General features: G+C 34.0%; 1 protein-coding gene across 2 annotated transcripts in view; it reads left to right on the forward strand.

Annotated features, from left to right (window-relative positions):
• Positions 1-405: 405 nt before the first annotated feature.
• Positions 406-12,192, forward strand: part of LOC125677719 (b(0,+)-type amino acid transporter 1-like) — a 29,333-nt gene continuing 17,546 nt past the window's right edge. The window contains exon 1 of one of the 2 annotated variants that reach the window (XM_048915904.2): positions 406-487. The gene's annotated coding sequence lies outside the window, so the exon portion shown is untranslated. Of the gene's footprint in view, positions 488-6,824; positions 6,850-12,192 lie in introns of those variants that run through there. The other variant, XM_048915896.2, reaches the window with a different exon arrangement.

The raw sequence follows: 12,192 nt of genomic DNA on the forward strand, positions 1-12,192 counted from the left end.
GATTGGAAAGAGTGGGGGCAGAATTGCAGCTGTGTGAGGTAAGTCTTTCCTCTCAAGAACTTTGTCAGATCAATGTATTGTACATGTATAAGTGTCCTTGTATAGCATTGGTTCTAGTTTGTTCAAACCATGACACACCCACAGGGGGAGCTTCTCACCCTTCTCCCTTGAGGTGTCATAATGGTGGTTTGAAGAATTTTATAGGAAAATACAGCTGCTCAGGTGAGCATTGGGGCCCATTGACTTTCTTGTTTGTCATTGGACAACTTTGATGACTTATTTACAATTCTGTCATCTTCACAGTCGTGTTTTAGAATTTAAATTATGGAAGTTTCCATGTTTCAACTCATTTTACAGAATGGTTTAGAAGGAGAATAATTGCTGAGGACGGGAATGAAATGCATGCATGATTTTACAGTGGACATGAAAACAGTTCTTCATCTTGTGCAAAACATTGAAGGAAACTGGGAACACACAAAACTAAGATGTGAGTAATTTATAAATGCGTTGTATATAGAAAATGTACGTACTGTTTTGTGTCCTAGATGATCATAAGCTGAAAATACTGGAAATACACTACCTGCCTCTGATAACAAATATTACACACCCCTTTCTAGCAATCATTAACTTTATTAAACACTTCTCCCCAGAATTCTTCAGTTCTCTGATATTTTCCTCTCCAATTTCTGACGCCCTAGGTGTAACAAATTGAAATCATATACCAAAACTACAAGAGCAGACGTGCATCTATTTCCCAAAGAACTGAAATAATTTACAGGAAACACCACAATTACTTTCTCATAAAATCAATAATAGCTATTTTATTTCGTTTTTGTTTAGGATTAACAACACATAGTCATAATGGCCAACTTCCTAACAAACCATAAATGGAAAAATAGATATCGGTAACATATCTTGTCCTTTGAAATTTCATTGCATAGCTGGTTATATCAGATTAAAAGAGTTGGCTTAATTAAGAATTTTGTTGTTTATCTTTTTAAATGTTAATGAAAAATTAGAAAGAATGATGTTTTTCACAGATTAAACTTTCAAAGAAATATTTATGACTGCAGTGTGTTGCATAGCAGAACAAAATATGTTAATATATTTTTCACATTGTATTCAAATTTTGCATTTACAGAAGAAGGCATTTTGTTTTAGCTTAAAGAAAAAAAGATTATATCTTCTAAATATAAATTGAGGCATTTCATATAAAATTGTTAATATTTGACTACTTTAGAAACGAGTAAGATTTTTTTTTTACCATAGAAAATCTTCTAGTAAAAGAAATAGGGAAATTTATTGTTCATACCTTAGATATTGTTTTAAATGTGAAGGCAATTTACAATTAATTTGTAATATGTGTAAGATCATTAAAAAAAACAACCCAAAAAGCCCAAAAACCATGTGACTGCTAATCTGACTGGTCATGAGTACAAAAACGGCATTTTTCACTAAATGAAGTGAATTCTATGCAACATGAAAAATGGCATGCAATAATCTATTTACAGGGATTTATCAAGGTTCTTTTTATTATCAATAAAGAATATTGTATACCTTTCCCCTTTTGACAGAAAGTTGTAGAAAACTTTGAAATAAATTGGCGACTCTTATTTCCTACACTAGATTGTGTATGAATTTTTAAAAAACCTTTTTTATTATATTCTGTTACAGTACATCTGTTATTATTGAAGTCCAACAATGTTGATAATGATCTCTGTTACCAGTCAATTATACTCTTAGTGATAAGACCTAGAACCCCCCCCCCCCCCCCCTCTCCTACCTCCCTCTCCATGGGATATGGGATCTCACACCTGCATCCTCAAAAATTGCCCATTAATTTGAAATAGGTAGTAAATTTTAAAAGCAGGATAAAACTCTGAATTATGATATATAGATTTGATATAATGGTACTATGTATATTGTACATACAATTAACAGGTACAGTATGATATTGTGTAAGGATTGTCATAATGATCATAAAGTGGAGTGAGAATTAATTTCAGTGGTCTGTTAATCTTTATAAGCAGTGGAGTGAGAATTAATTTCAGTATTCTGTTAATCTTTATAAGCAGTGGAGTGAGAATTAATTTAAGTGGTCTGTTAATCTTTATAAGCAGTGGAGTGAGAATTAATTTAAGTGATCTGTTAATCTTTATAAGCTGTGGAGTGAGAATTAATTTCAGTGGTCTGTTAATCTTTATAAGCAGTGGAGTGAGAATTAATTTCAGTGGTCTGTTAATCTTTATAAGCAAAAGTGTAATATCCATGACCAGTGTGAGTTTTCTCAAATTCAGATTTTTTAAATTTTTCGAGAGATACATGATATGTCTCTTAAATTAAAAAAAAAAATTAAGGACTGATTGATAGTTTGAGAACAATTTGAGTATGTTATGGAACCTTTTACTCCCATCATGCACTTGCAGGTTTTTTTATGCCCCCCTTCAAAGAAGAGGGGCATATTGGTTTGCACCTGTCGGTCGGTCGGTAGACCACATGTTGTCCGCTCAATATCTTGAGAACCATTCACTTGATCGTAATGATATTTCATATGTGGGTTGGTTATGAAAAGAAGAGGACCCCTATTGTTTTTCAGGTGAAAAGGTTAAAGGTCAAGGGTCAATCTACTCTGGACATAGGAATATACTGTCCGCTCAATATCTTGAGAACCCTTTGCTTGACAGACATTAAACTTGGTACACTGGTACATCATCAGGAGAAGATAACCCCTATTGATTTTCAGATCACATGGTCAGAGGTCAAGGGTCAAACTGGACATTGGAATATACTGTCTGCTCAATATCTTGAGAACCCTTTGCTTGACAGACATTAAACTTGGTACACTGGTACATCTTCAGGAGAAGATGACTCCTATTGATTTTGAGGTCACATGGTCAAAGGTCAAGGGTAAAACTGGACATAGGGATATACTGTCCGTTCAATATCTTGAGAACCCTTTGCTTGACAGACATCAATCTTGGTACACTGGTACATCTTCAGGAGTTGATGACCCCTATTGATTTTTAGGTCACATGGTCAATCTACTCTTGACATAGGAAGATATTGTCTGCTCAATATTTTGAACTGATGATACTACTATCAATTAAATGATGTGTGTGTATAACCCTTTTCAATTTTGCACCGGGGGGGGGGGGGGGGGGGGGGGGGGGCATATGTGTTTTACAAACATCTCGTTTATTATTTTTGTAAATGTCATTCCTTCTCTATTGAGAAATACATTTACATGCAATAAACACAAGTGCTTTGGATGATCTGTTGAAATGAAATATAGAAGGGAAAAGTTTGAAGATTGAACCAATCAGGATTATCCCAGGTGTTTTATAACATGTAAGTAAAACCATAAAAGAACAACTGCACTGTGCAGACTGAACAAAGCTGACAATGGGAGAAGAAATTTTTTTATTAAGTCAGAGATTACTTGACTCATCTTCTCACTGTTCAAATCAATAAGATTTTATTTCCACTCAAATCTTGTTGAGTGACATAATGCAGCTAATTTTTTTTTTTATCAATTACAGTATCTACATATTTAGACTGTATTCACGATATATATTTCTAATTATGACAGAACAGCTGTCTCTCTACCTGCTTTTACTTGTTAGCTGGATCACCTATATTGATAGCTAGGTTCAAGTTTCTGACCAAAGTTTATCATCCGTCTATTATCTGTTCATTTTTCACATTTTCAACTTCTCAAGAGTCATTTTGCCAATTTCAACCAAACTTGCCAAATTATGATTAATGTACAGAGCACAAATTAAGAGTAGGAATTCAAAATGTAAAATGGGTATATACAATAAAAAAAATCTCAATAATGGTACGATTACACATTATCAAACAGTATGCAAACATTTCAAAGTTGTGTCCCCTGGAGGTGGGGACGTCAAAGTTGTGCCCCCTGGAGATGGGGATCGATGTCAAAGTTGTGCCCCCTGGAGGTGGGGATGTCAAAGTTGTGTCCCCTGAAGGTGGGGATGAAGGAACAGTAAGAGTTCTTAGTTTTTAGATAAATGGTGATAGTTAATAGTCATATTCAATAGCCAAACTGATAATTCATACATTATATAACAGTTTGTTGCTTATGAGTAGAAGAGATTGTCAGAAAACAGGGGGGGGGGGGGGGGGGGGGGGGGAGGAGAGAGGGTTACCAATATAGAGGAAAAAATCGTTTCGACAAAATGCATTTTATTGTGGTGGTCTGCCAGGTTCAATCACTGGTGTCCAGATAGCTCAGTTGGTAGAGGCAGTTGACTAGAGATTCAGAGGTCCAGGTTTCAAATCTGTGGTCCAATGCATTTTCTCTTTTCCTGTCACACATATGATGTGTAAAGTCAATTTGATTTGGTTTCAGTGGGTTGTGTGGGTATATTACGTATTGTAATCATGGACATCATATTGATAATTAAATTTGATCCCTCTAGAATGACTCCAACCTCTACTGAAATGAAAGCAAAAAAGTTGATATCAAATAACCCATTACAGAGTACGTAAGGCGTTAACTAAAAGCCTGGGGAGGGGGGGTATAGGCAGTACTTTGGATTCTTAAATAGCGTAAGGAATTTATCATCAATAATTTAGGAAAAACCACCATTCACAAAGTTTCTTGCTTTTATTTTTTCTTGCTGAAATACATGTAAAATCTCACGATTTGATGTCTATTTGAGTCATTTTGTGATATTATTAGTACTCACGTAAAATAAGGAAATCTACACTATACTGTCAAGTTGTTAGTCGATGTATGCTCTCTGGTATCACACAATCAGTGAGGTAACAGTGAGGGGAGAAGGATCGGTTGATTTTAGCAGATATGTATTTCAGCCATCCTTTTTTATTAAGGATTCTGAATAATTCTATTTGCTTTATCCCATACTATACCGATTTCATTGCATTGCTTTTGCGTTTTGCTTTGTAAAGTGCTTGTTTGTGTGGTCCAATTAAAAAAGTGAACTTAGATTAGAGACATTAATAATACCATTTATTTTGCTGTGACTTGTTTTCTCAGTTGTGTCCGTTGCTTCATGTATTCTTATTTACAGTGACATGTATTCTGATGGGCTGGGTGTTTGAATCTATACTGTGATCATCAGATGATTGGACGTATTCTTATACATAACACATATGTCACTATGATCAATCATTTACTGACTAATCGACTTACAACAGAAATGGTACAGCTGACCATTTAACCCATCTGACCACTGGAGCTGAGCATCACTGAATAATTAACAACTCTGTTGTAATGCACAAAGCATCATTGAATAATTAACAACTCTGTTGTAATGCATAATATCTTAAGACTCGATCCTCTTGAATGTGTCCCTTTTAAATGCATAGAAACTAATACCACAGGTTGCTATGTACATGATACATAATTGACATGCGCTTCATCCCCCTGAACTATAACTCAGACAAATAGAGCTCATTAGGACACCGCTCTGTCTGCAAGTCAACACAATTACATGAATATTGTTATGAGTATGACATTTGTTTTGTTTTTTGGGGGGCAGATCTGGAGCCTGATGATGTACAGTGTAGGTACACATACCAGTCTTTGATGTGGGAGCTCCCATTTTTCTTTAAGATTAATGTGTACTTTTATTTAGGTAAGCAAGACAGAGCAATAGGGATCCTTCTGAAGGTCAATAGAATCTATAAATACAGGGTCAATATTTCTGACGAAATTTCAGAAGCTGATGCAAACATCACTAGCAATGTCATTAAACCCTTTATCATTCATTTACCATGTCTTACTAGTGGTTTAGTGCTTTTAACAGTGTTTTGAACTTGTACAGAGAGAAAACAAGAAATACCTAAAGATTGTTGTACATTGTTATTTCATGTGTTATGTTTGGGGAAACAGGTGGTTACAACCGTACCGGCACAATAAAAATTACCACATATATAAATGTTACCACAACAGGTAGTTAACAACCATACCACCACAATAAAAATCAGCACATATAAATGTTACCACAACAGGTAGTTAACAACCATACCACCACAATAAAAATCAGCACATATAAATGTTACCACAACAGGTAGTTAACAACCATACCACCACAATAAAAATCAGCACATATAAATGTCACCACAACAGATGGTAACAACCACACCACCACTATGAAAATTACCACATATATAAAAAGTTACCACCACAACAAAAAATACCACATATATAAATGTTACCACAACAGGTGGTGACAACCACTCCACCACTAAAAAATTACCACATATATAAAAAGTTACCACCACAACAAAAAATACCACATATATAAATGTTACCACAACAGGTGGTGACAACCACACCATCACTATAAAAATTATAACATATATAAAAAGTTACCACCACAATAAAAATCACCACATATATAAAATCTTACCACATTGTATGTAAAAGGCAAAAGGCAGTACAGTTTTCAATCTATTAATTATAAGGCATAATATTATCAAGTGTTGATTTTTAACGAATAAATGAAGAATAAAATGATGCAGATACCTGGTGTTTTATAACCATAGAAAGGTTCATACAATACCTAGTAATGTAGGGTTGTGTACAGTCAACAATAGATTTTTTTAGATATACATTTATATTGATACTATTGACCAGGTACTGCTATTATGAATGAAGGCTCTTTTTAAACTGTACTGTTTAGTCTGAGTACTGAAGGCAGAGCGCTGTTTATTTAGCACTTGAAATTTGTTGATGTAAGAAGTCACTTCAATTTCAATACTTTGATGATGATAATTCAGAATGGGATTGTCTAGGTGTATATATAGGGAGGAAAATTGCTTAACAGTGGTGAGATTTCTACATCGTTTAACATTAAGGTATGGCACAAAACTATTGATTGACTATAATGTACAGTAGATAGAGGTAGGAATTTAAACTGGCTTTACAAGTAATTAGAGCTTGTCTGATATGTCTCAACATTTTCTATTTCTGTCTTTTAATTTTTTAGAATTAAGTAGATGAATGTAGTGTAAAATGGTAGATAAAATCTCATTATACTTTTTAAAAAATATTTTTTATTGAGAGTGCGCATGACTGCCACGTAAAATTATATATCCCTTCACTGTATATCAGAAATGAATAGGAGAGGATTAAGTGGTGCTGTTAGTATAGACTCCCCTGGATAGGATGGGACATCACTCCATCACCAGTTAATCCCCCCCCCCCCCCCCCCAAGTCCAAACAGGTACCCTTTTACTGCTGAAGTTCCTTAATTTATCCCAGTACTCATTTTCCTACATCATTAAGGGACCAGGCTGGGATTTAAGGAGGAATACTACGCCAGAGTACATGTATGAAAATATTTTGAAATTGAAAACTTTCAAATTCACTTCATTTATTAAAGAAAATGCAGTTTAATTAGAAACTATAATCTGGAGAAAAAAAATTGAAATCCATGCTGGAGTCGAACCCGTGATCTACAGTTCAGCAGTTGATATGCTAACCAACTGAGCTACTCAGCATTGCAATTAACTCTAAAAGGAATAGACAAATATTACTGATATTTATATTTTCATTCATATTTTAATTGGAAGTCAGTCGTTATGATATTATGTTACATAGTATACTTCCTTACCAACCCACTGGACCACAATCGAGACAATCGGTATATTCTGTAAAGCTTGGGTACTACTAGTAGCTAACAGTGCTAGCAATGAAAGAGTGTAGCTCTTTAAAGTGAAATGATTTAAAACCATTGGATGAAGATGATTTTATTAACAGAAATTGCACAATACTACAGCTGGTGTTGATTGTTTGGGTTGAAGCAATTTATACGCACACATTTTCATTTCTTTACCCAGAAACTCTGAAAAGCTTTATTGCCATATATTTTACTAAAATTATTTCCTAGTGGATGGAAAGAGAATTAGAATTGTCCCTTGATTGTGTTTCTGCGTCTTCAGAAGCAGTAATTAATTGCTTCTTCTTCTTTTTTTTGCCTTGTGTAGGGAAAGAGTAATTAATTGCTTTTTTTTTTTGGTCATGTGTACAGAAGTAGTAATTAATTGCCTTCTTAGCCTTAATTGTATTGACCAAGTAAACTGCTTTTATTAACAATGTATACCTCTCAGCTATGTTTCATAACTTATACATCTGGGAATTTATTTTTTTGCTTATGATAAATGGCTTCATATATAAGTGTAGTGTTTTTCTTATTGACAGGACTGTGTAGTGTAGTCAGGCTTGAATGTACACAGCAATAGATATCAGCTAGGACTTCCATGCCAATTATTTCCCGGAGGTCAGAGTACCAAAAGTTGGGAAAAGTATAGCAATGTTTTGTAAATGTTTAGTTTAATTACTATCTGATATGTACTACATTGTACCACGCTAAAACGACGGACACGTGCAGTTTATTTTCTGTAACTATCGTCATACATTTGTATAGTAATGGTATATTTATTGGAAATGAGATTAGACCAATATTGGTGTCTACTATTGCAACTTAATATCCTTTGCCATTCTATTTAATTAACCAGTCGATAATTTTCCAGGAATTGCCCAGTATGATTAACAGATTTAGATTACTTATGAAAACTCTATAATGTATTTATGGAAAATTCTCAAGCCCACCAGCAATATCATCAAGATGTACGTGGATGTTGATAATTGCATAATACTGGAGACGGAGCATTTTCGTTTGTAATGATAAGAGTAAAGACCCAAGTTTTCCGTTTAATTAATACTGTTTACATGAATTGCTGGCTACCGAAATAGTAGATGATAGTAATTTCTTCATTCAAGATACCGTACAGAACTCGATCAATTTTCTTGAGAACTACTAAGGGATGTGTAACCTTAATCAGGTAAACTGTAGACAATGTGAGGTGTTTTTTTGTTTCATGATGAACTAGACTCTAAGTTTATTTATAAGTCTATTTTGCTCTCAGTAAAGCTGAATTAACTGAGTCGAGTGTATACAGTGTGATATATTTTGATAACGTGGTATATTTCCTTAACAATTGTTTTGACAAAGACTAAGTCAAGGGATTTAGGTATTAGGGGCTGATTGATGTTTTCCTGTCCAAATATGCCATGATTTTGGTTAACAGTCAGTTTGAGGGCTTGCAGTTAGTATTTCATGCTCATTTTTTGTGGAAAGTTGAATTTGAAATACAACTATGAAGAAGCTCGATACTGAAGTAGACATGATATGGGAAATGATTAGCTCCCTTAATGTGTCTGACCTCTAGCTGCTATTTTTTTTTTTAAAAATTCATTATGGACATACATGACATTTCTCAATGATATAATTCAATATAATATTTTGTGACATATTTCACATATAATTTGCTTGTTTCTACAAAATATCTTGGAGTATATTACCATGTCTGTTTAAGAGTAATTAGCATATAATTTGGACAGTTCCTGGTTGTTTGAAGTAAAAAAAAAAAAATGTAAAGACAACTCTAATATATTACAGTAAGCTGTATGGAAATCACTGTAGCAAAGAAGGAGAGAAAAATCTTTAGAACAATCGGGTTTCGAATCCAGAACTTTACATGACTATAGTTATAGGTGATCTAACCACTGAGCTACCCAGGCTGATATTCAAAATATGAAAATATTACAACAAACTAAAACTCAAAAACCTTTTTTAGAAAATCATACAAAAACCTATTTCAGAAATCGTACAAAAACTCTTAATATCGAAGAGATGAAAAAATTATTTTAGAGAAAACATTGCATATATATATCCTTCAGGTTGCAGTATTATTTCAAGAAGAGTAGAGGTATATATCTTATGTGAATTGTTCCAACTTAGTTTTGTATTTAATGTAATGGTGAATGTGCTCAGAACTGACAGGGAATATATGTATAAGTGCAATTATATTGTGGTGCACCACAATAATGAGCAATAGAGTAGGTGAGATTGACTATATGATAAAAAGTTTTCCAGACGTTATGTAACTAGTGCTGTCAACTGACAAGTTAGATAACTTTGATCGCAGGGTATGCTGCATGTAAACTGTTACAAGATCAGTATTTTAGGAAGTATGTGGGTCTATCCTGCTATAAGTGCATTTCTAGCTGTGAAAAGTGCAAGTGTGAATTCTGTCCAAATGAAGAGTAGCTTTAAGGTAGCTCACTACGGCAAAACTGGTACATTTTATGACACAACGTCACAAGATGGCGATTCTAATGTTTTGTAAAATTACTTGACAATGTATCAATTGATTTGTTTGTATATAGATCTATGTTAAGCTCGGTGGATAAGGTATCGGGTTACTGCATGACCCGCAGATCCCGAGTTTAAATTCACATTTGTCTCTTGTTTTTCTTCATTGAAGATTTTTTTTTGTTGAAAATAACATCTCTTTCTCCAAAATTGCATATTTTTTGCCTTTTTGACACATGTACTTATTACATATCATATCTTTCATGACTAAATTATTTCATGCTGATTTGATAAACCCTTACAAGGTATAGTACGTGAGCCACCTTAACTGTCACAGCACATTAAGGAGTGTTTGAATTCAAAGACATTGTTGTTTCTTGGAATATTGAAAAATTAGTACACTGAATCTGTATGGCCAGTTACTGCTGGGCATCCAGTTCTGATTATAGCACTTTCAACAACAGTTAAGGTTGTTTTGTATGAGGAAACCAGGGGTGGTGATCCATTGTGTCTGTGGTGTTGATGTTAGTATATACTGTACTAGTAGTGCTATTTCACCTGTTGATCAACACATAAGCCACAACCTAGAGAAACTGTCATTTACAATTACTAATGTATTAACCTCTGAATCAAAATGCTATTACTTTAAAAATAAAAGGCAATAGCCTTTGGAAGCAATCTTGTTTATGGATGACAGTGCACACGCGTCTTTTAAGTCTAAGTGCATCAAGTTAATTGCTTGCATTAACAGATGAATTCATAGAATTTTATTGTGTTGAACTCCACAGCACTCACATGAAATGTATCTCATGTGTCTTTCAATTTACCAAACATGGCACTACACATCTTTGGATAATGGAATGTAGTTTTTTTGTTGGAATCCGGCCCTTCCTCCCCTAATCCCCAACATGGGCCCCAAAAAATAACAACCAAAAGTAGACATGTGATGTTTTCTTCCAATTCATTTTCATTTTGTTTGTCAATTTTTATTTTACTAGTTGACAAATTCAGTAACCATGATGGGGCCCTGTTACAGCAAATGGGCTCCACAAAGTTATTTTGAAATATGCATGCATAAAGAATTGTTTTACATCTTTTCAAGAATGGAAAGGCTGCATGCTACTTAATCATGTAGTAACGCAGGTCCAAATTAATCACCACGTGTCTGAGAGACCACAATGGGAAATCTGAAGTTTTTAAAAAAAAATATTTTTTTTAGCTCAGGTCAGTAGCTTTGCCCATGACCTATTCTTTTAACTAGTTGACTCTTTCTAAAATGGTATAGTGATGATGTAATTGTGTGTTACATTGTTAAATACAGTGTCATTGTACATTGCATAATGAATGGCAGACAGGTGAAATGTTTCTATATAATCTAAAATCCACTTTGGATTGTCATTCCTTTACATCTAACAAACATCAGTATTGATTGGTCTGTGTTTTTCATCAAGGTGATTCGCCTGTGCCGTGCTGTATTGCACGTCCTAGCTGCTGACTAAACATGTTCGAGGTGTACCAGTACGTTGGGAAAGAACCCATTCACCTTGTTGAATTTCATTTATATTTTTGTGCATTATTAATAAGATGAAAATGAAGGAGGAAAATCTGTTTTTGTTGTGAATGTATTTTTAGTTTTCATGTAGTTAATATATTATACTACCAAGAAAGTGGTACTGTAGGTCATATACATTTCATTTAATTAACTGGTCACATTAATGTGTGGGTGTATTAAAATATTGATTGGATTGAGAGAGAGAAAAAAATCATTTGGAATTCAACATATTTGATTAATTTCTACAACAGTTTGAACCTTAATTAAAGTAATTAGGTGCTGAAGTTCAGGTTTTCAATTCTACGTCCTGTAATTCAATCTTCCTTGATGGCACTGCATATTAAATTGAATAATTTCACACTGTCAGTGCATGTTATTGTCTGCTTCTATTGTTGGTACTGTTCCCTTGTTAAATTAAAAGGCGTTGTCTTGCCATTGGTCAAAATTCATTGATCTGTCCCACTTCTGCTGTAATTTGGTTGCATGTTG

The sequence above is a fragment of the Ostrea edulis genome, chromosome 1 (genome assembly GCF_947568905.1).
Source record: "Ostrea edulis chromosome 1, xbOstEdul1.1, whole genome shotgun sequence".
Lineage (NCBI taxonomy): Eukaryota > Metazoa > Mollusca > Bivalvia > Ostreida > Ostreidae > Ostrea > Ostrea edulis.